The following is a 25,246-nucleotide window of genomic DNA, read 5'->3' as shown; positions in this document are numbered from 1 at the left end:
ATTTGAACAATACTTGAGAAGACACTTATATGCTATCATCAAGGTCTTCTCTGTTTCTCACTGTTACACACAATTTTGTGACACAATTTGTTGAGCAATACGTCGGGAGCTGACAAAGTCCTGCAGATGATCTGAACTGACTAGATACTCCATACTATAAAATGTATTGTAAAAGGGAAAGTAGGAGGTTTTAGGAATGTTTTTTTTGCTGGGGAACTTACTGGGAGTTGGTGAATGATTGCCTTTGCATCACTTTTTTTTGTTCTGTTTTCATCTCATCTCTTTTTTTTGTTCTGTTTTCATCTCTTTTTTTTTTTTTCACTTTTCCTTCACTTATTAAACTTTATTTTTTATCTAGACACCCAAGTTTTCTTGCTTTTATCCTTCTCTTCCCAATGGGCATCTGTGCGGTGCTCAGTTGCCCACTGGGATTTACCCACAACAGAAGGGAATGGTAAAGGAAGGGAAAAAATTCATACTAATTTCTGATGCTCATTATGTTAGGATATATGGATTTTTCATTTGTAGCATATGAAATAAATTGTGAGTAAGAAAAATACAAAAGGGTAGTGAATTACACTGGTTATTATCAGGTACTTCAAGATTACAATTTCAAGGAAGAAAAAAGTCCTAGCATAGCTTTGTACTTTGAGCTGTACAGAACTATATTAATTGAAACTGTAACTGTACCGTTGTGTAAAGGATTGAATTATCAAACTGCTTTTAAAAGCCTTACTATTTTCACGTTCTTTTGACTATATAATAGCACCAGAAAGCAGGGTTTTTTTTAAATTATTGAGGTCCATGGCTATCCATGTAGTTGTTCTTAGAAAAGCAGACCGTATTCCTATTCAAATGCTTACTATCCCTTTTTGTATGTAAACTAAACTCAGGAAGTTTCACAGAGAGGAACAGATACTTGTGCAGTTTATCCCTAATATGTGAACACATACTTTTTTCTGAACTGCATTAAAGAGATTGTCTTCATGGTTTAATTTTCTTATATTAGCCTCCTGTCCTCTGACAGGAAGCTGGATAGATGACAGGAACTGAAAATAGGCTTCTATGATAGGCTACAAAACAAGTGTCACCCTCAGTGGCAACCTGCAAGGCAAGATTTTTCAAACATTTTTCTTTAAACAGTGTTACCTTACTGTACTTCTAGATGAAATCAGTAGGATTATTTGCAATGGACAAGTACTTTAAAACAAAATCACATAAGTACTTATACTTTCTAATACGTTGCTGTTCCCACAAATAGCTCTTGTTGTGTATCTATCTGCTAATTCCTTAAATAACTATCTTTTACCAGCTGAGCACTTTTGTGCCTCTTTAACCCATTTCTTTGTAGTGCCCTTATCTGAACTAAATATTCTGCATTCTAAATTGTCTGCATTGCTGAGAGCCAGGATATATATTTTTTCTTTTTATTTAACTTTAAGGTTTTTAAACTTTCTGCATAACTCTCTGTAACCCAGGAACTGACCTGACTAGGATTTCATCTTGCAATATTACTTCTGCTGGATGTAGTAAATAGTGAAAACTTTCATGGCTTTCTCTGCCTTCAAAAGTAAAAGCGTACCTAATCAGAGCAGGATATATTCATAGGAAGCTGAACCTTATTGACTGGAAAGAACGACTGGAGATCCTCTGATCCTCTATTGCATTTTAAATGTCTTGATATCCCTGTGGAGACCCCACAGTCCCTCTGGGTAATGTCTTTCAGTGCTTTCCCATTGTCATGAGAAAAAAACATCCCCATGCCCATTGGAGGATCTCCCATTCTCCAATTTGTGTCCATTGATTCCAGACTGATCACCATGTACCTCCAAGAAGACTGGGTCCATCTTCATTGTGCCTTCACACAAGTTATGTGAAGACAGCAATGAGGTCTCCCCTGAGCCTTCTCTTCTTAAGGCTGGAAAGACCTTGCAGCCTCCCACAGCCTCTCCTTGTGCACTGTGTGTTCCATTCCCCTCACCTCACCAGCTTGATGACCTTTGCTGGACCCACTCAGTGTACCAGTGTCATTCTTGTGCTGGGGAGCCCAAAACTGGATACAGCACTTGGGATATAGTCTCACAGCTACAGAGAAGGATTGCTTTCCTGGACTTGGTGACTATGCTTCTGCTGATGCATCCCAGGTTGTCATTTTTGGCTTTGCTTCAAGGGTGCACTGATGATCAATGTTCAACTTGCCCATCAGAACCTTCAGAAACATTTCTGTCAAGCTGCTCTCTACCCAGCCAGTCCCCAGCCTATGGGATTGCGTGGGGTTATTCCCTCCCAGATGCAAGATTTTACATGTTGCTAACTTCATGATGTTGCTTGTCAGCCCATTTCTCACACCTGTCCAGGTCCCTCCAAATAACAGTCCTGCCCTGAAGCATGTCATCTGTTCCTTCCAATTTTGTATCATCTACAAATATGCTGAGAATGTCCTCTCTCATCTTCCAGGTTGTTAATAGTCTTTGAACAATATTTGCCCCAAAAATACTGTAAGTTGCATTTTTTACTGCCAATTACAGTTCTTTAAGACCAACAGCAGTCCAGCCTATTTCTGTCCCACTTCTTTGTCTACTTATCCAGTCCATAGCTTGTGAATTTGACTAAGAATACAGTGAAAGACTGTGACAGATGCCTTGCTAAAGTCAAAGTATGCCACATCCACCATTCTCCTTTCATGCATACAACCAGTTCTCTCATTGTAGAAGGCAGTCAGGTTTGTCAGGCACAATTTGCCCATAAGGGGAACTCAGGGATTAGCCTGCTTCCTGTCATGATGCAAGTAGCTCTTCTGAGGCTGACTTTTTGCAGTCTAAATTGTGGGAAGGAGTATTCTTCTGCACAAAGAGCAGAGAGGTGAAAACCTTTGGTCCCCAACATTTTCTGTGTGAATATAGTGATATAGAAGGATCACTTGTCAAGTCTCAGCCCATTTTATGTTTGAGATAGGTCATGATGAAGGCTTGCATTAATCAGTCTTCTGCCTCCACTCAAAGATTTTTGGTAGTGATTAGCCAACCCTATGAAAGATTAGTGTCCCTACTCTAAACCAAGTGATGTAGTTTGCCTTTCCCCCCACCCCCCATTACACATCTTGTGAGATTCATCTCACCTAACTTTACCTGGATTACCTCTTTAGGTACTGAAAAGAAGTAGGCTTTTCTAGGATAGGATTCAACTAATTTAGTACTAACAGCTACCTGGTAATGAAAGGAGATCATACTCTAAAAATACTAGTTCTTTTTGCTGTGTGTAAAGAATTCTGTCTTAGTTGTAGATTTAGTCAGATAATTCTCACACAGAAACATTTCTTTTGAATTTCCCCAGGGTATTTCTGTTACGATTCAGTTTTTATTAAGTGGATAGGAGAATGTATAAATCTAGATTTACCTCACTTCCAAAATATTCCAATTCAGAGGTCCTTGAAGATTTTGCACAGCTTATGATACATTGTATCTCACACTAATAAATACATGATTGAGTTTCCTTCTGATGCTATTATTTGTGTTCTGTTTGCAATGTCTGAACAATCCATTTCCTTTTGCTGCTGCTAGCATGCATTGTTTAGGCATTTTGGAAACGTGAGATTTTTAAGGGATTCAGTCTTGCCAGAGTCAAAAATAATGGAGTTTTGCTATTGCCTTCGATAAATGCAGAATCAGGTCTTCAGTCTTCTCACTCTAATGTGATTCTAATTATGTTACACTTCTGTCCTTCTCCTATGCTTTCCCTTGCAACATTAAACTTAATTTGTTAATTATCCAGCATTTGCAAATTACAAGGCAAATCTGGAACTCATTTCCTTTGCTGTGCTTGCTCTGTGTCCTCTCTCTCAAAAAAAAAAAAAAAAAATAGAGTGATAAGCATATGACTATTTTTTTCTAAACTTTGTGTCCTGTATTATAATCACAGAATCACAGAGTCAACTGGGTTGGAAAAAACATCAAGTCCAACCCTTGATCCAACACCGCCGTGGTTATTATACCATGGCGCTAAGTGCCCCATCCAGTCTCATCTTAAAAACCTCCAGGGATGGTGAATCCACCACCTCGCTGGGCAGCCCGTTCCAATACCTGATTACTCTTTGTAAAAAATTTCTTCCTACTATTCAACCTAAACCTCCCCTGGCACAACTAAAGACCGTGCCCTCTTGTCTTACTGCTGGTTACCGAAGAGAAGAGACCGATGCACACCTGGCTACAACCTCCTTTCGAGTAGTTGTAGAGAGTGATGAGGTCTCCCCTGAGCCTTCTCTTCTTCAGGCTAAACAGGCCCAGCTCCCTCAGCCTCTCCTCACAGGACTTGTGCTCGAGTCCCTTCACCAGCCTTGTTGCTCTTCTCTGGACCTACTCCAGCACCTCAATATCCTTCCTGAATTGAGGGGCCCAGAAATGGACACAGTACTCCAGGTGTGGCCTCACCAGCACTGAGTACAGGGGAAGAATCACTTCTCTGGTCCTGCTGGCCACACTGTTCCTGATACAGGCCAGGATGCCATTGGCCTTCTTGGCCACCTGGGCACACTGCTGGCTTATGTTCAACTTCCTGTCAATCCAAACTCCCAGGTCCCTTTCTGCCTGGCTGCTCTCCAGCCACTCTGTGCCCAGCTTGTAGCACTGCAGGGGGTTGTTGTGGCCAAAGTGCAGGACCCAGCACTTGGTATAGAGTATACACTGGTATACAGTGGCCCCCCTTATAATGTTGTCAGTTTACCTTATACAAATTACTTTACTTTAGCTTTGCCCTCTGTATTGGGTTTGTGGGACCAGGTTTTGGTAGAAGGGGGGCTACAAGGGTGGCTTCTGTGAGAAGCTGCCAGAAGCTTCCCCCATGTCCAACAGAGCCAGTGCCAGCCAGCTTCAGGATGGGCTCACTGCTGGCCTAGGCCAAGCTAATCAGGAATGATAGTAACACCTCTGTGATAAGATATTTAAGGAAAAAAGTTATTGGGCAGATGAAATTGAAGCCAGAGAAGAGTGGACTGAGAACGTGTGAACAACTCTGCAGACACCAAAGTCAGTGCAGCAGGAGGGGGAGGAGGTGCTCCAGGTGCCAGAGCTGAGGTTCCCCTGCAGCCCATGGTGAGTCAGGCTGTCCCCCTGCAGCCCAGGGAGGTTAATGGGAGTGCAGAAATCCACCTGCAGCTCAGGGAGGATGCACAAAGGAGGCTATGACCATGTGGGATGCCCATGATGGAGCAGGTGCTGTCAGGGACCTGCTGATCCATGAAGAAAGGAGTCCACACTGGAGCAGGTTTTCCTGGTAGGACTTGTGGCCCTGTGGTGGACCCATGCTGGAGCAGCTTGTTCCTGAAAGACTGCACTCCATGGAGAAATGACCCATATGGCAGCAGTTTTGTGAAGAACTGTTGCCTGTGGGATGGACTCACGCTGAAGAGGTTCATGAAGGACTGTCTTCCATGCAGAATTCTATTCTTTACATGTATTTCTTGAAATACTGCTTAGTACCACATCTGAGCTGAGGTGATCACTACTGTCAATCTGAGATTAGCTACGAAAAATATCTTCTGAAAGATTTTCAAAGCCTTATATTGAAAAAGCCAACCAAACAAACTGCTTTTTGTAAGAAATCAAAATCTCTTTGGTGGTTTTCTCTACTTCTGCTCTATTCATGGAATTCGTGATACTGCCAACAAGAAAATCAGTTGTAATGCAGATATCTGTCCAACAGGAAGTGTACTGAGAGAGACCACAGGATGAATTTTCATAAGCAGATGAGTAGCTATCAGTCAGAAATGATGTTTTGTTTGGACATATTAATGAACTGACTCACATAAAAATTAATGGTCTGTCAGAAGTTGAAAAGTCATAGTCCCCTTACCAGTCTTTATACCTTTCAGTCTAACAAAATGCTTTATTTTTCTTTTGGTTTTTTTTCTCTCATAATTTTTATAGTATTCCTTTTTAACTGTCTTCTAAGTCTTACCCTAAAGCCTTTTTTTCACAAGATATTTTTTTATTCCATGTTTATATAGTATCAGGCACATTTAGGTCCTCAAATGTGACTGCATCTCTTGGGCATTAAACTAAGAACACTAATAGTAAATAACGACTTCATCTCCAGGCAAAATTAGATCTGAAAAATGAACGTAGCAATGTTTGGTTCTCCACAATCATCAGAGTGATTCTTTAACTGTTCATAGCCTCTGGATGTACCATCCTGGAGGTTAAGGTCTCAGATAACATTTGGAAGATTTCCAGGTTTGGAGTCTGGTCTCTGCAGCATGAGTTCCCTGATGGTTCAAGAATCCTTGCTGTAACTGCAGAGCTGAAGAGCGCTTAAGCCAAGGATTTTGGGCTCGTTCCTCCAAGAACAGAGAGCAGTGACAATCTGGCAGCCCTGCAGCCACAGGTCTGGGACTCAAGGAATCCTGCTGCGGGGCCTTCCACATGCTGGCATCTGCCTGCAGCTCTGCACCTCAAACCTCTGCCCATCACCTGGTGTCTCCTGGTTGCAGGGCATGTTCATGGTGTGCATTCACTGATCATATATGCCCCATGAACTAGAATAATGTTTAGTAGTATTTTTAGGAAGCTGAGTTTTTACTATATTCTGCCCTGCTTCATTATCTATGGAATGAATTTTAATACTCTTAAACTTTATATAATATGAAACTTGAAAAATTATAGATTTGCAATGTTTCAAAATTTTTCTTTTTGTCCTTTTATGGCAACTTCTACAGTCATTACTACAATAAAAAGTTGCATTATCATTCTCTTTTGTAATTTCCCATTATTGACTACATGCCTTACTGCAAGGTCATAGTTTCAAAGATGAATGTCTGATTTTTGCTATGTACCGCTACAGTTCTTCATGTAATAAAAATACTTGCAGTCAACTGTGTACAAAAGGTCTGTGGGCTGAAAATCCAGATTTGAGCCAAAGCTGCTAAATTAGTCATCCTAGAGGCTCGTCAAATATGCATTCTTTCTCTCCATTCAGCCTTATCCCATGTCTTTCTCACCTGCAAAATAAACCCCATGTAATGAGCTCTTCGTTATTCCCTTCTTTTACCTGCCTTTTCTCACTCTTCTCTCTATCTAGAGCTTCCAGGAATACTTACTGTAAATGTACCACCATCCTTTCAATTAAACTGTGCTGGGGTAAATGTAGGCATATATAGTAATTTTCAGCTGCCTTCTTTTCAAGTTTAATTCATATTCCAAACATGCATCAACCAACTCTTGAGTTTGCCACTAAAATAAGGATTAAGCATTTGGCATGCTTATCATACACTGGCTACTGCTATGCCAGGGGAACCAGCTGGAAGAAAAAATCTCGTACTGGATTTTTCTTTTTTTAAAGAAAAAACCAAAAAATCAGTAAGAAAATAATAACAACAATACAAATCTTTACAGCATGAGTTGGAAAAGGTGTTTGTCCTTGCTGCTGGAATCAACTATCCTCACATTTTAAACCTACTGTTTTTAAAGATGTATGATTTATTCTGACATGAAATTCCTGAGACCTGCAGCACTTTAGTTGCTCCCATTTGCACATGAAACACTCACTAAAAGTCTTAGTGTTATACAGCAGGTGCATCTTAACTGTTGTTCATCATATTTCATTCCTTTTATAAAAATCCTCTAATTCCCAGCATTCTTACTTGAAAAAAAGAAACCTACCAACCAATTAAAAGAAAAAAAACACCCAAAACACGCACAAAACACGTACAAAAGCCCCAGCTATTAGAAGAGGTCACTACAATGTCTTTACTTCTGGAAGCTTTCCAGTAGTTAAAACTCTCTTCTTTTTATGCCTCTGAGCTACACTATGCAAAAGTCAGTCCTACTAAGATATAATTAGAAGTGTAGGATAATTCTAATGCTGTTTTACAACTGATGAAATCTGCTTCAGCTCTGTCTACCACCTGATTACCATGGAAACCATTGCTGGCCAGCAGAGTAATTCTGATCAAAAGGAATTATTATTAATCTTCCCAGTCAAGGGTGGATGGAGATTTGGACAGCTTACGTTAAATTTTCTGGTACAGTCTGAAAGGTTCAGTATGGGTAAATATTAATTCTTAGTCTGTTAGAGAGCAAGAGTGTTTTGTTACAAGACAAGTACAACTGGCTGTCCAAAAATCAGACATTAGGAGATTACAATATGAGCCGTGCAGCATCCAGGAATTGGACATAAATAAAGGTAGTTTTCTAGATGGTAAGGAGCTACAAGAAAAACTGACATGAGGAAATTAACTGTCTGTTTCAAGGATAGCCAAATGATACTTTAAATCCTAATACTGGAAGAAAAAAGTAGTCAGAACGTTGTACACAGGTTAGTATTTAGACAGATAAATGGCTATTTTTGCCAAAATATACTGAGTTAGAAGAAGCGCTTTTGTTTTTCTTAAAAAAAAAAAAAAAAGAGAAAGAAATATGTTTACTAGACAGAGACAATAGCTGTAGTTTGTAATAAACATTGAAATTTACTTATTTTACAGACATTTGAGAGGAGGTTATAGAAGCCTATTTCAAATGTCTGCTATTTGAACAAACAACATTTGTTGTTTATAGTAAGACTGTGAAAGCAGAAGAGAGGCCACCATTCTCCAGGAATTCCCTGTCTCTTGAAACTTGTGCAAATTGATCAGCATTTGGTGTTTCCAGACATGAGAAATTTTTCAGTTCACAAATTGATATTTATACCAAACAACAATCATATAATCATGAAATGGTTGGTCTCGAAGGGACCTTTAAAGGTCATCTAGTCCAACCTCCTTTAATAAGCAGGGACATCTTCAACTAAATCAGGTTGTTGAGCCCATTCCAACCTGACCATGAGCATTTCCAGGGAAGGGGCATCCACCACCTCTGTGGGCAACCTGTTGCAGTGTTTCACCACTCATTAGGAAAAAACTTTCTTATATCTAACGTAAATTGACCAATGCTATCAAAAACATGATACTTGTATATCAAAATTGTAGAATTCCAATTTTCCCATGGTCCATATTCAAAAACCTAGAAAGAAAGGATCCAAAAAGACAGAAAACATCACAAACTTAGATTGAGGAAAAAATGAATGAGGAATCTATACTGAAAATAATTGCAATAATTTTGGTTTGCTGTATGTAGAATAAAAAGTTATTTTTACCTTCTAGTCAGCAAATAAGTGATATTTTACCTCTTTTCTCTCTTGTTTAGTAGAGGAAAGACAATTATACACTTAGTTCCCAGTGAACTCAGTTACAATTAAATATATAGCTAATGAGCAATTATTTGTCTTAGTCAAGCTATTCTTCTAGGCTATTTCTGTATACAATGGATTTAGGTGCCTTTAGACAATGATTTAAGTCCATCTTAAAATGGCGTTACTAACCTAAATTTCTAACTGACTTTTTGTTTCCTTTATAAAGGCAGCATGGATGACAAGTTCAATTTACTTTTAGAAAACTACCCTAGGTGAATAAATCTTACACTTGAGGATCTTAAAAAATGACTGAGTTACTTGATAGTTAACCATTTGTTTTCTTTGTCTAATACTGCCCCAGTGACTTTTAAAAAAAGTATAGCCAACATTAGTATAAGTATTCAACTCCTTATCTGTAGAACAGACTGAATGATTAATATTAGGCTGGGATGGAAAGCTGTAAGTAGTGAGAGGGAATGGATCATTGTTAGTATAGCAACATACTAAAGCTATGGTGACGGGAGGGTTGTTCTGTGTTTGCATTTTGGTTTTATTTTATGTGTGTGTGATTTTGGATTAATATTGACTGTCTAAACATAGTTATTCTCTTAGATTTGCATAAATAAAAAATGAAGAACGAAACATTTTGCCTAGTCTAATGATTTGGAAGATGAAAGTAGGTACTGATATGTTGGAAGCCAAAAACATGGAGGGACTCTGTACCTCATTATTGTATTTTCTAATATCAGGATCTCAGTTTCCCAATGGGAAATAAAACAGGACTTCTTTCTTACTGTCTTCACCCTTGGTGGCCAATTAAAAGCTTTTTTGGTTCCAGATGAAGACTTGGCAGATCTACTGTTTTGGCCACAGTGTGATGAGGAGTATAATGAAAGTTAAAGTTAAATTAGAGTTCAACACCTGTGGCTGGCTTGGCTCTGTGTTCACATTTGACATCAAGCCAAGGCAAAGCTAGAATGAGAATCTTCTAATGTTGTTTCTTGGCAGTCAAAGTCACCTTAAATATCAGTTAATACATTTATCTTTTCTCATTTATATAGTTTGCTCTAGTGCTTTGACTTCCATCTTGCTCAAAGGGACAAACTAGGACCTTGACAGGTTTGGATGAAGGAGCTATTCAAATTGAAGAGAAATTTACTTTCTAAATGGCAAAAATGAACCCATAACAACTATTGTAATTTATTGTGAGGCACACTGTTGTTTTCTTAAAATCTTTTTTGAACTCCTATTTGAATGGGTGTATTTGTTTAATCCCCACCAGTAACTAAGCCCCACAGAGCCACTTGCTCACTTTCCCCTCAGTAGGATAGGGGAGAGATTTGGAAGAGTAAAAGTGAGACAATTCATGAATTGAGACAAAGACACTTTAATAAGTAATGTAAAAGCTAGATGCACAAGCAAAGCAAAATGAGGAATTAATTCACCACTTCCCATGGGCAGGCAGGTGTTTAGCTGTCTCCAGGAAACCAGGGCTCCACCATGCACAAACAACAATTACTTGGGAAGACAGAAGCCATCAATGCCCCCATTTCCTTCCTCTTCCTCTAGCTTTATATACTGAACATGATGTCACATGTTATGGAATATCCATTTGGCCAGTTGGGGTCAGCCATCCCAGCTGTGTCCTCTCCCAGCTCCTTGTTCACCCCCAGTCTCCTTGCTGGTGGGGTGAAAAGGCCTTGGCTCTGTGTAAGTGCTGCTCAGTGATAACACACTCCTGCGTTATTAACCCTCTTTTCAGCACAGATTCAAAACACAGCCCCATACCTTGTACTGTGAAGAAAATTAACTCTATCCAAGCCAAAACCAGCACATTGCGAAATTGTTTTTCTATTCTGTGAAGTCTTTTGAGATTTTTGAAACTTTCTGGTCTTCATTTAATAAAACTAAGACTTTTTAAACTCTTCAAGAGAAAAGCAAAACCTATTTACCACAGAATAGCCATTTTTCTCAGGACTACTTTATTTTCAGAGAATGGATAATAAACTGTTTTTCAAAATTGCTGTGAAGGAGTCCAAGCTGGCACTTGGAGCTGGCTCTCCAGAGTAAGTAAAACAAATCTATTTATTGACTCTTTTGGGTTAGGTTTCTCTCAGACTCATTGTGGTTGTCCTTCTTTGAACTTTTTATTAAATAGACACTGGAACAGGATCTTTATCAGGAGTGAGTACTCTAAATCCTCCCTTTTATGTAAATCAATATACCAAAAAATGGAGTAGGTACACTTAGAGAGCAAAAAGGAATGGTATTTATCTTACAGGCAGCATGCATGTACAAGCTACCTATATAGGTAGACTGATTACAGTCTGCAGAAGAAAAAGGTACTCCTAGGCATAATTCATCTTAACCTAAAGCAGACATCTAAGAGATCAAATAAATTTCATGCTAACAGCATCTGTTTCTCTCCATTGATTCTAAAGGAGACTAGACTGATTATTTCTGTGCCTACATTGTAGTTTTGCTTCAACTAGATAAGATTAATTGTACCCATGTTACCTCTATGGTCTAATGTTTTGACTATCTATCTGGAAACCGATGGGGAAACTGAACCCCCTTAGAAATACTATAATGGGATGGTAAAATGGTCTGGTATTTCACAGAGAGATTAACAGTAGAAAATGACTGGGGTAGGCAAATATGCTAACTTGAGCAAGATGAGATTCTGAAGGCAAATGTTCAGACTATGTTTAGGAAAACATAATACCTTTAATTTTTTATCAGTGAAATACATGTAAGTCTTGAAAACATTTCTAAATCTAAGACTATGCCATTTAATTACTTACTGTCTTAACTATTACTCTTAGTTTCTTAACAAATTTTTGTATATACAAGGTCTATTAAAAATAAAATTAGTTAAATTCTTGTTCTTTCTATACCTCTATTGCTTTCAATATTAATGACTATTAAATTACAGAAATCGTACATGAGCATTAATGGACTTCTACTATACTGTCCTTTGACCATATCAATATAAACCACTAGTATGAGTGGAGTACATGCATATAAGTATTTACGAATGCACATATGCAACTATGTAATAAATAAGTAAATGCATTCTTATGTAGGCATAGGTATATGTTTTCATAGCTGTTATCTGGCCTTCTTAGAAATGAAACCTGTAGTAATAGTCAAGACAAATGTTCGTGTGTCACGGTAGAAAGATTACAGGTTACATGGTTATTTTTCATGATTATATAATTTTAGTCTCCATCTCAATCTCTTTATAAATATATCTCAATAAATATATATTGGGAAGTTGCTTATTTTATTTCCATTTGCTTTTTTGGGGTTGTTGATTTTGGTTATCTACTGAAGTTTTGGTAGGGGATTTTGCATTATGTTTTTTTTAATCCGTTGATATCCAGCTTACTGCTAAGAAATAATATATAATGTCTGTTACATTTCTTACTTCAAGGCATTTTTCTTAGGAAAATAAATGTTAAACCCAAAGTAAAAAACCTGATCTAACTGGAGAAAAACCAAAAGCTTTTTTTAAATAGGAAATCTGGGACACTATAATGTAAGTCATGCCTAAAATATGGGTTGAAATAGAGTTCTGCTTTCATTCATATGCAAATGTTATGTATTTGAAGGAGAGGGATTCATAGGTGCTTTATTACCTATCAAGATTTATCTGGCCTATTATAGCTACCGTCCAGAGAGTGGAATGCTACAAATATCTATTAACACAACTGACTGAAAAAAGAAATTTAGAACTGAATCTTCAAATAATGGGTCACTGCCACAATTTTCAAGACTATAGTTCAATCTGCAACACTGTACTTTTATTACAGCTTCTGATGAAAAATACTGCAGTGAAATTTTGCCTCTAGAAAAAGAAGGTACAATTCTTGCTTTTCAGGAGTAGAGACTTGAGACCAGATTGTGCTTTAGAAAATCAGAACTGTAATTTTTTACTACCGCTGTTTCTAAAGGAAAGTAAACTATGCCAGTTGCGGATATCTGACTCATTGCTTCTTTCTGAAGTAACTCTTCTGTGCTAGCCACTTCAGGGTGACAGCTGAGTAAAAACCCTTCCTGTATCTCCATCTATATGTTTCCACCTCTCCCAGATTTTGAGAAGCAGTTTCAGCCCACAGACAAGAGCTAGTAAATGCCTTTGGGTTAATTTTATCCTTTTCTGACCTGCATGCTAGCGCTGATAATAGCACATTGTCGACGTCAGGAGTTCAGGAACAACGCACAGACGATCAATGTGATTAAATGATATTCAACTTATTATTTAAATGAGTTAGCTTTTGTACAGTCAGCTCCTTCCGGGTACGTGATTACAACAAAGCAATTGGATAGCTCAGTCTGTGCACGCGCTTCATGCCTTTAGCTCATTGGTCCCGATGCCCTGTCAACGCGTCCCGACGTCATTCGCACCGCCCAAAGTCCCTCCTACCAATCTGCCTTAGGGACTTTCCAAGAGACTTTCCAGCTTTCCTTTTATCAGTCATGTACACACAGTTTCCCATAACTTTCAACTATAAACATACAATTTCACACAGCTTGCAACTATAAACACGCAGAGATTCACACAGCTTGCAAGTATAAACTATTCTTTTAATAACCTCCAAAGTTATGTCAAGTGAGGCCTACTGCTCCTCGGAGCTGGTCACAAAGTGGATTGTTCACAAAGTGTCCATTGTCCTGTAAATACTCCACAGCAGATAGCAGTCATGTCTGAAGTTTCAAAAGGACTACAGATCATTCCATTCATACAGTCATAGGTAAAGGGATGCTCATGCTGAGCTTGTGTTCAGCTAAATAAATTTGGTGTACACACTAACTGCAATAGGTGTTCTATAGATAATTTTTATGTGGACACATAGTATCCCTTGTGAAATTTGTGTTGACTAAGGAAATGCACCTTATGAAGCAGCAGGAACTTGCTAATTGTTTAATCAATATTTGAACTCTCTAGTCTAAATAAAACCAAAGGCTGTGTGAGTTTAAGAAGCATTTGGACAATGCTCTCAGGCACATGGTGTGATTCCTGCAGGGTCCTGTGCAGGGCCAGGAGTTGGACTTGATGATCCTGATGGGTCCCTTCCAACTCAGCGTATACTATGATTCTATGATTCTATAATTCTATGAGTCAAATTGCAGTAATGATAGCACTTATAGAAAGTTTTATTAAAATACTGCTAATTCCCAGTAACAAAACACCAAGCACTGATGCATACAAATATCTCAAATCCATCTGCTTTTGCTGATGTTATGGTCACGCTCCCAATGCTCTGCTGGGTCCCAAGGTAAACAGCACTGCATTCCGTTAAGGAAAGTGGAAGACCATTTGCATTATACAGTATTTGCATTACAGAATAACATAATCCATCCTTCATTAGTTATGAGAACTCCCTCTTTGGCAATTTCCCGTTAACTTTCTTAATTTATAATTTATAGACGTGTTTGTGTGAGGATGTTTGGCAGCTTTTTTTCAAAAATGTTGTTTCCTTTTAAATTTATGTTAATTCAACTTGGAATATTTCTCTAGTCCAAATGAATAAACCACAACTGTAAAGCCATATTTCTATTCTTTGTCAGTGATTGTATCAGCTGCAACACATTCCTTAATTTAGATACCATGCTAGTATGGTGGTCAGTTATCAGAGATTAAAAACTAGAAACACAGGAAAAGGACTGAGGACATCATTACCTCTTGGTGCAATAGTCATGCATTCCAGGAACCTGAATTATTACTGTAGCTGCACTGTGAAGAGAGGATACTAAGACTACACTTTTTTGACTACTATATGAAACATAATCATCTATGATATGAGGGACATATTGCCAGTAAAAGTGCTTTCTGTGATCTCGTGTAATAAAATGTAAGCCTGCATACTTAGGAAGTTACTTAAATAGTGAGACTTTTATCTTTGCCCTGCCTCTTGTCTTAATCATTTCATTTAAGCTAACATAATATGAAAGGTACTTGACAGTGTATGATCTGAGCACTTGTGAAAAAGGAAGAAGCTAATCTCAGGAAAGTTGTTAATAAGTCTTAAAGTATTATCAATGTTTTAACATATTATTCACTTTTGTATAGTATTAGGGAGAGGGGATTTGGCTAATGTGATAAGAAACCAATTAATATGATACAGAAGCAAGTATATGATAAGACCTTTGTTCAGGATATTGCTGGCTTTGATAAATACTCCCACACAGTCATTCAATAGCTTCCTCATTGCAATCGTGACAGGTTTTTTCTAATGTCCACCAGAGAAGAACATAGGGATTTGTTTGTTGCTATTTATACAGCTTGTAGCATTATCAACAATGAAGTAATTACTTGGAAAACATTAGATTTCCTCTTTCTTTGGAAAACATTTCTATTACCAGCCCATAGCTAAAACTCATGGGTAACTGACATTTCTTAATTGTATCTGAAATATTCAACTCAATGTTATTCCTTTCATAATGTGATCATTTGGAATATTACAATTATCATCCACCTAAAATACAGATATTTTATAATTTAACCTGGAGTGAAAGAAATGTCTGATTGCATGCTTGTCTTACGAACCTGAGGATAATCTTGTTTTTGAGAGATGTGGAACTCAAGTGGTTTAAATAATACGCATATTTATGGGCAGTAAGTATACTTCAGTAAACAAAGGAACTTGAACATATATTTTAAATAAAAAATCCTAAAAAATGTTATGCATTCTACATGTTCTTATATGCATGTTCAGCAATCTATATTTTACAAAATAATGTTTCAATAAATAAGAACAAAAACAATGAAATATGTTTCCTTTTTATTGAGGCACTTATCCTATGCAGTATGGTGTTTCAATGATTTCTAAGTGCATCATTAATACTCCTATTAGAGTTTAACAGTGGTGAAATTTAAAAGGTTACATTGTTAGATTTTCCTTTATTTTTTAGTCTCTTTCATGTGCTGCTGCTGAACGTTTTATTAATATATAATGGTTAACTTCTCCTTACTACAAATGTTGGTTTACTCATACATTGTTAAGTTGTACTTTAAACCATGCAGTAAATCCTGTGTTGAAGCAATTCTGAAATTATTTTGACAGACATTTTTAATTTTGGATTGTGATTTGCCTGGGATCTCTAGAAGTTTGTCATGTTGTGTCACTATGAACTATAATAAGTAAGGCAATGTATATTTCCATTTCTGATTTTGTTTTTTTTTTCCATTAAGGCAAGTCTGTTAATGTCTAAAAAGAAAAAAAAAGTGGAATATTTCTAAAAAGAGATAGTTAAAGAGGAAACAAGCAGTGTAGAGCGGGTGAATAAGGAAGCTTAATTCTTTCTATCTCATAACACAGTCAGGACATTAAAAGAAATTAACACTAGAAAGTCCTCTTTCCATACACAAAGTGTATTTTCTTTAGTTTCTTTCTGATCATAAGTTTGGCACTCTGCGCTGGAAAATAGTAGGCCTAGCAGATGCTGCCTTCTAAGGCATGTTCAAATATGTTCTCAGCTTGAATTCAGAAGACACAGCTGACTTCCTTTTAAAACTGGGTTAAAAAGATGAATGCAAAGATTTAAAATCTGGGTGACAGCAGCTAAGGGAAGGTAATCATATTTTTAGTTAAAAATTTTTGGAACCGGTTGCCAAAAGACAGTTGTTAAACACTTTGCTTTTTCAAAGTGAAGAATTAAAGCCTCCACCAATGTGCTGCTTTTCTTACTTCCCCTCTCTCAATATATTAGATGAAGTTGCCCTTTCTGAAATAGATGTTGAACTCAAGAAGCTTTGAGATAAAAGCATTTCTATGGGTATTTCAATTTTATTTTAATTACCTTAAATATTTTCTTTTCAATTTTTTCTTTGCATTTTACATTTTCAGTTCACTACGTTCTGTTCTAAACGTCACTGAGCTTGTAATTGTTTGAGGCACAAATAATGAAAAGCTAATTCGTTGACATTCCCTGAAACAGCAAGGATTCCAGCTGAGACTTAATGGATTTCTATCCCTTCCTTAAGAGGCAGTTTCTAGTTTAATTCCTTCTCTGGCAAAGTATGTTTCACTGATGCGTAAATTCAGGGATCTAAAGGTTATGAATATAGCTCTTTGCTGTCCTATTTATTCATCTGGGGTCACGAAAGCTCAGCCTGAGATACCAATCCCTTTGTAAGACAAAAATAGAGGATACAGGAAACAGAATTAATTATTTTCTGTATGTAAATAGCAAACACATTCAGTAATGTTATTCATTACTTTTAAAATTTTGATAGATATTACAAGTAGGCCCTCTCAAATAATCAAAATACCTGACTATTGCCATATTAAATCTGTGAAATGTGAAAATCTTAGGTAAATTAAGTTCTTCCCCTGGATCTTCCAAACAACTGTATCTTTCTGAGGTTGTTGACATGGAAATTCTTTTGAAAAAAATTTACTTGATAAATGCATACATTATGTAACTCTTAATACTATTATCCAACAACATAATTGCTGTTTCTGATTGCTATAATGATATTTGACCCTGGATTGTCTCAAAGTCATTTATTTATTTTAGTTATTATGTTTAATAATGCTCTAAATTTCTAAGTGTGAAGTGAATTGAAAAAAAGAAAGGGTGACTACTTGGGACTGATATAAGTGTAAGAGAAAATAAGAATGTCTTAGTGAATTATCTTTAAATCCCTTCAGTCACTGACACTGTAACTATCACTGTGATATTTTCTTGATTCCTGTGAAATTTGTGAATTTTATATTAAATTGAAAAATTACTATTTTTACCTGTGGTTAATGCTCCTCTGTCATGTCTTCATGTAAAAAGCAATAATAAAGAACATTCTGGATAGAAATTAAAGTGATAGTAGAGAACATTCTGGATAGAAATGAGGATTTTAGTGTTTCTAAGGGAACAAGCTTAATGTTGTTGTTCTTAAAAGTTATGACCAGAGCAGGAGTGCTGAAATCAGTCAAGGAGTGGGGATGTTTCATAAAATTCTCAATTCCCGTGTTGCTGCTGCCAGGAGAACTCAGGAAAAAGATTTGAAGGGTGTTATGCCCCAGTCCCAAAGCCACATGCTTTCCTTGGCATTTACTTATATTTAGACTCTCAATAGTTTGCCCATGCGAAACTTTGGCAGAGTCTTAGTTCTCTGATACCTTGAATTTCATGTATGGAAAAAACAGCGCCACTCTTTCTCTAAGATAATTTCTTTTAATTTTGTGAGAAAATGAGTTTTTCAGCAAAAGGTCTACAAGAGCAACATACAACCAAGGAAAAGATTCCACAAAAGCATTACACTTATAGACAGGCTACTAGGAACAAAAGAGCTTCCTTGCCTCCCTCCAAACAGCATTCTAAGCTCTGCTTCTACACCCTTCCAAGGGGTTTACAAGTCAGCAGTCATCGCTATGGAGTAGGGAATCTACTTTGCACCCAGCAAAAACTAACCCTGTACAATTTAGGTGAAATACCATTCGAACGGTTTTAAATTACCTACCAGAGGAAGAAAAGAGTAAAGGAAGAGAGATTAAGAGAAGAAAGGATAAAGAGAGGAGAGAAAAATAGTGTTAAGAGAGCACATGTTGGCAGGTTCCAGGAGAGAAGGCCAGACAAGATGGAGTCTGTGTGTGCCTCTTTTATTGAGTTTGGCTTCTGTGGCCACTCCCACCATGTGGGATATCTGGTTCATTGACCCCTCAGTGTCCCCCTAGCCCCAGCAAGCAGTGCTGCAGCCGATCCAAGGATTTGGGGGGTGTGGTGGGGGGCTACGAGACAGGCCATCCTTGACTGACAGCCCAGCCACGTGGATCTCCGTGCTGCCATGTGCACTCCATGCAATCCACCCTGTTGGCTGCAGGCCTTACATGTGCCTTCTGATACTGCCATGAGGCTGCAGACCTGACCGTGACCCCTCCCCTGACACACACACACACACAGACAGAGATGGTTGATCCAACCCATCAGTCAAACAACCCAGTGAATTACAAATCTGAACTCTTAACAGGGGAAAACCCAAAGAATACAAATAGAATTAGAAACCCTTAGGGGTATGTATACGTACAGAAAAAACACAAATTACTTTAAATTTGGTGCCTGCATCTGAGAGAGGTGTGAAAACTCCTGTTATAGTCAGTGAAGATTTAGACATAGTAACTAAACACCTAAGGCTTTATTTAGCTGCTTACACAAAGGTACATGATATTATTTATGATAAAAATCTGTGTGGATTGTAGACATATAGCTCTGCCAGATTTGCTGGAAACTTTCTTGATGAATTCTACTAAAATAAAAAATTTAAAACCCACATTTTGTTAGTTTATTCATTGCTTAATACTCTTCTGCTTAGTAGTAATCAATTTCCACACTGACATAAAGCCTTTGGCTTTTACTCCCTAATTTATCCTCTTGGGAGCCACATAAGTGCCCTGCAAAGCTAAAAGTTCATTTCATCTTTCTTTAATTGCACATTAATTTCATGTAACTTTTACATGAACATCATTGAAAAGTAAGATAATTTGACCTATTCTTTTATAATTAAAGAACTACAAATGCAGGAAAAAAAAGTTGCTGAAATTCTCCTCATATTAATGAATTAGGCTTTTAATCGATTATACATTTAACTTGTCTTTTAAAACTATGTTAATTATAGGTTATCTTTTTAATTTAGTTGTTAATCCGTTAATTCTCATTTAATAAATGTATTAATTAAAATATATAGTGCTTTATCTTTACTTCTGTGTGACAGCTATCAACCTAAGTTGATAATTTATGCAGTGCAACATCAGAGAGCACTCACAACAATTATATCATTCCCTATATAGCTTAGAGTCATCAGAAAAGGAGGCTAGCAGTCATAACTGCTGAGATTAAAATATTAAATTGAAGTCCTTTCCATAATTTTTTAATCTGTAAAAATGTAACCTATAATCTTATTTTTACTTGCTACAGTTGGTCAATCTCCAGGGCTTTTCTTTGCCTCCCCACCTCCTGTCACCCCACAAAAAATACTAAACCTCAATTTGAATTCAGATGTTTTAATGGTAGATGGTAGATGGAAAATTTGTAAAATATAGCCGTGAAACCCCTATTTAAAAGAGAAAGTGTGCTGATGTTAAAGTGGAATACCCAATAAAATGTTCTACTTGAAATTAATTTATCTGTTAGTAACTTTTGATATTATGAATATATAGTGGACCTGGGTAGTTAATTTTCTTCATAGCAGCTTATATGATGCTATGTTTTAGATTTCTGACCAAAACATAATGATAAACCACTAATAACTTATCTTTTGCTGAATACTATTTGCATAGAATCAAGGCCACCTCTGCTTTTCAGTCTGTGCTCCCACAGTGAATAGATTGGTTGGTGCGCTATAGACTGGGAGATGAAACACTTGAGCAAATCACCTGAACTAACCAAAGAGATACTCTATACCATGTTACCATGCTCAGCAACAAAAGAGGTGAGAAGTTTTAGGAGGGTTAGCCATCTTTTTCTTGGGAACTGGCTGAGCATCTGTCTATCCTTGGGCGGTGGTGAGTGATTACCTTTGTGTAATTTTTGTTTCCCTCTCTTTTTCCACTTATGTAATAATTCCTTCTATAATCTTCCTTTGCTTAATTTTTTTTTTTTAATCTTGGTACCAAGTGTTGGGGTTTTTTTTCATGGCTATATGTGCATCTCTACTTGGATCTCCATGATTAAAAAGAAGAGAAGAAATGCAATATATATTAATTCCATTACGATTTTTACAGTGAATGGGGAAAAAAAATCTGTCCGACTCATTTGTGATCAGCTATTTAGGGAAAGTTTGGGACACTTCCTTGATTAAATTATGGGAAATGGATTATACATACATGAAATTGTGCAGATTTACTCTAATCATGGTAAGTACTTCTGAAGCCAAATGTGAGATGTGTGTGAGGGACAAATCATACTAGCTTAGTCATTGACTTCTAAGTAGAATCTAGAGGAATAGTAACACTGAAATACTTGGAGTAGGTTTCCTTACCAAGCTGGCAAAAGAAATCATACATCTAGCCAATACTCCAAAGTCTTGGCAATTCCAAGATTCCAGGAACTTTTGTCTTACTCTTCCTAGTTATTGTTTGCATCCATATCTAATTAATTATTCTTCCTCTTCTATGCCTCTTTAAGCTTTTTTGCTTCACAAACTATTTCAGTTTGCAACAGTGCCCCACTTTTCCCATCACTGATAATTGTTGCAATTTATTAAAAGACCTTTTTGAGATTTGAACCTTCTGTACATTTATTACTTAGATGCCATAGCACAACAGGTCCTTTGAACTATTAAGTTCGTGTGAAAGCTAATGGACTATAGACTCTTGTCTAGTGTCCTTGTGTGCTGTAATCTCTTTGGTGTACATCTGTCTGACTTGTTTAGCACTATGAATAACTTTCAGTACTGCTTTTCTCCAGTGGTAGTCAGAGCTGTGCACATGCTGGAGTAAGAATCAGGCTACATAGCGCAGGTAAGAGATGATAGAAGCCAATTTGAGCCCTTTATATTGAAAGCAAAGAAACATGCTTTAGAATATCTACTGCATGCAACTGTGTTTTTATTCTGGAAGCTGGACCTGAAAACAAAACCAAACCCAACCAACCAACAAAACAAAACCAAAAAAACACATTCTAAATTAATCAGTAACTAGAATCACCAATCCTAATTCACTTTTTCAGTGCACATTCCTCTTATGGTAAGCCCCCCCATAGAATGGAAACAAGAACACTTAGTAACATTACTTTTCAATAGCATCTTTAATTTCACAGAATTATCAATCTAAGTTTATATCCAGCAGATGTTGCTTATTTTCAATATGTAGGTGCCATACACTTCTGTTAACGCTTATTTTTATTACATTTCTAAAATGTATTTAGGAAAAGAGATTTTAACAAATGTTTTCTATGACCCAAAGTTAATGTTTTATATCTGTAACAAAGTATCTGGATCATAGATACAGAGAGACACAGACATTGAACCTGATGCAAGATTAAAGAGTATGTCACTTGTTTGCAAACTCTACACAGAGAATGTAAGAAAATGAGTTTTCGTTTAGTAAACAGTAGTTAGTGTAATGACTTCTAGAGCAACAGGTTTGGAGACTATTATTTTCCAAGTCTCCCTACATAACCTTGTTGCTGGGAAGTGATCATAATGTATCATTTCAAAGAAGCAAAAATTGATTCTTGCTATATTCTGGTCACTGCACAATGAGAGAAGTGATGAGGAAAATATTGCTTTGAAGGCAGTGTAACTCTACACGTTCAGTAGAAAGAAAGCAAATCTCATCTATCATCTTTGCAGAAAGTCCCCAGACATGGTCTTCTTCAATGATCCTCCCAATGATCCAATGATCAAAATGGTCAAAAGCCCAGTGGCATTGCAATATTGTACTGTTAGTTATTAGCTCCTGGTACCAGGCTTTTACAGGCTCTGGAGTCTGTAAATGAGCTTTGCTCTCATACTAACACAACACAGTTATAGTCCAGGCAGTGGTGTTACCTTTATGGTTATGTAATAATGGCTTGGCATATGGACACATTCATTTGATCATGATTCCATGTCTTTTCCTATCACTGGAACCATGAAAGTGCATTTGAAATTACACTTGCTTTCTTCAAAAAAAGGCACAGTACTTATATGTTGGTTAGATCTGTTTAATAGTCTATCAGACATAATTTAGTTGTAACTAGGAGCATAAATTCATAGCATTACCCAATCTGTTTTTTGTTTCTTTAATCCTACCATTTTAATCTGTACTCTTATGGGAGATGATATCCATGAAATTAAATGAAATCCTGATTTTGCTAGTGTCAAAGGAATTTTGTGATTGTCTTTTTTTAAATAAGAAATTTGCATGCGTTGTTTAGGACTTCAGTGAATTCAGATTTTCCTCCCTTTTGATTCATTCAAAAAATTATTACTCGAGTAATGTCTCATCTACAAATTTTTATTCACAGATTAAGAAAATTGCTTCCTCCTTAATGCCTGCTCTTTAACAGTTTATACTTCTATGGTCATTCTTTTCCACATCTCTCAAAAACGTTTGAAAACAAACAACAACAACAACAACAACAACAAATTCCAAAGATATCTTTCAAAAAAGTTACTTTTAAAACATGAGACTTGTCGTTATTATCTAGCTGGTGTTGATAAATAGTTCAACTCTTACGCATAAGAAGCTGGTGCAAAATTGGAGTCTTGGCAGTATTTCAATGAGATGCTCGAAATATAAGTTAATTCTTGAGATGTTGAAAACCATAAGCATCTGGTCATTGAAGTTAATAGTGTCTTTTCCATCTCTAGTCCTTGTTTAGCCTTATGTTACAAATAAAATATGAAACCTAGGGGCAAGTGAGCTATATCTATAATATTATTTGTTGCAATAATAATGCTAAAAAAATCAGACTGGGCAGCTACTTACCCCCCTGCAGAACCATGTCACATCATTGCAACTAATGATTTATCTAGCCTTTGCTATAGCATCTGCAGTGATAGTGCCTTGACCAAAGTCCCTTAAGGAGCTTCTTTCTGCAACAAATTGATCTTTAAGTTAATACCTTTTTCTTATTTACTACCACTACTTTTCTGTTCTTTGCTTTTGGCCAATGCCCCGTCCTTATAATTTTCTAGACTAAATAAACCCCTTCTTTCCTTTATATACTATTACCCTGGAGGTACTTGAAGAGACTGATCATATCCCTAGAGTTTCCAGTTTGGTAGATGGCACTAGATCATTTAGTTTACCTTCATATGGTTTATTTTCTGTTGTGTTTCATTTTGTTATCGATCCTTGTATTCCTGTAGTTTGTTCTGTCTGACTCATTATCTGTGAGAAATAGCATTGCAGATATGGAGCAACAGACTCATGGTGAGGACATGCAGCTACCCTGCCCAAAGTGGAGCAGTAAAAGTGCTTTTGTTAATGTGGGGCATTGTTGCTGTCCTGGGGGTGCTGGTATCATAAGAGATGGATCCTCGGGGTATGCCACATAGTGCAGTCCTTAATGATGCGAGAGGCACAAAACCAAGTAACACTTGAGGCTCCATTTAGAATTTGAGAATTGTTTTGTGAGCTTTGCTGTGGTCTACACTGGGTGATGAAATGAAAGCTATCCCATAAATGGCACAGAAGTATTGAGGAACAGCAAGGGAAAGGTTCAGTCAGGATGCTGAACCATACTTCAAAATGCCAGGCAGTTTTTGTTTGCAGATTCAGACCGGTATCAAACACATACACTCTGTAATATTTCATCTTCTTTTTAATTCTGTCTTGATACTCTTCCATTACAGCTAACTATGCATCTAATTGTATACATACCCTTATGGTAAGTCACGGTAATAATTTCTAGCTGAACTGCTTCTGAGGGTATAAATTTGTGTCTCTTTGCAGCATATCATGTTTTAACATTCCTTCAGTGATGAGGCTTTTTGCCTCATTCACTCCTAAAAGTGAATAAGCCTGGAGAAACCAGGCCTGATATTCTTCATACCTATCTCAACTGATAGCTTTATAGATACCTTGAGGATGAGATTGATAAGTTTACACCTTCTCTGTATATATATGTGCTTATTGACATACTCTCCTCACATATCATTGAATTATAGTGGTGAAATTATTTCTGACGTTTCTTAGAAATCGCAGCCTCAGTGCAATGTAGTACACTTTGTTTCTTTATGTGCTTTTTTTTTATTTGATTTGTTTTTTTCTCTAAGTGCATGCAGCTGAGGTGTTGACTACAATGATGTTGAGTACAAGTGTGAATATCTACGTCTAAACAGAAAATAATTTCCAGAATTTCAAGGGATATGTAAGACTTTCATGGTAGCATTACAGAGAGAGCAGGTAGCAGAAATCTTGTATCAGCTGCCACATTTTGTAGTGCTGCTTTCACCTTGTATTCATTTCTAGCAGTTGGCTGCACCTGTACCCACCCCAAGGGGCTGATGCAATGCCAAGTACTGGAATGTCTCGTACAGGGCATCGCTCATGGCTAACTCCTCTCAGGACAGACTTGCTGCATGCATGCTATATAGCACACAGTCCTGGCTCTCTGTAATGTCTATGTCACCCTAAGACAAAGCAATCATTTTTTC

At 37.1% G+C, this 25,246-nt stretch overlaps 1 protein-coding gene across 4 annotated transcripts in view; it reads left to right on the top strand.

Moving 5' to 3' along the window:
* PCDH9 (protocadherin 9) overlaps positions 1-25,246 on the top strand; it is a 675,825-nt gene that overhangs the window by 570,633 nt on the left and 79,946 nt on the right. The gene's annotated exons all lie outside the window — the stretch shown is intronic.

This window comes from Corapipo altera, unplaced genomic scaffold (genome assembly GCF_003945725.1).
Source record: "Corapipo altera isolate COAL_440 unplaced genomic scaffold, ASM394572v1 0, whole genome shotgun sequence".
Taxonomy (NCBI): Eukaryota; Metazoa; Chordata; class Aves; order Passeriformes; family Pipridae; genus Corapipo; species Corapipo altera.
Note: the sequence above shows the minus strand (reverse complement) of the source record. Positions and strands in the feature narration are given on the sequence as shown.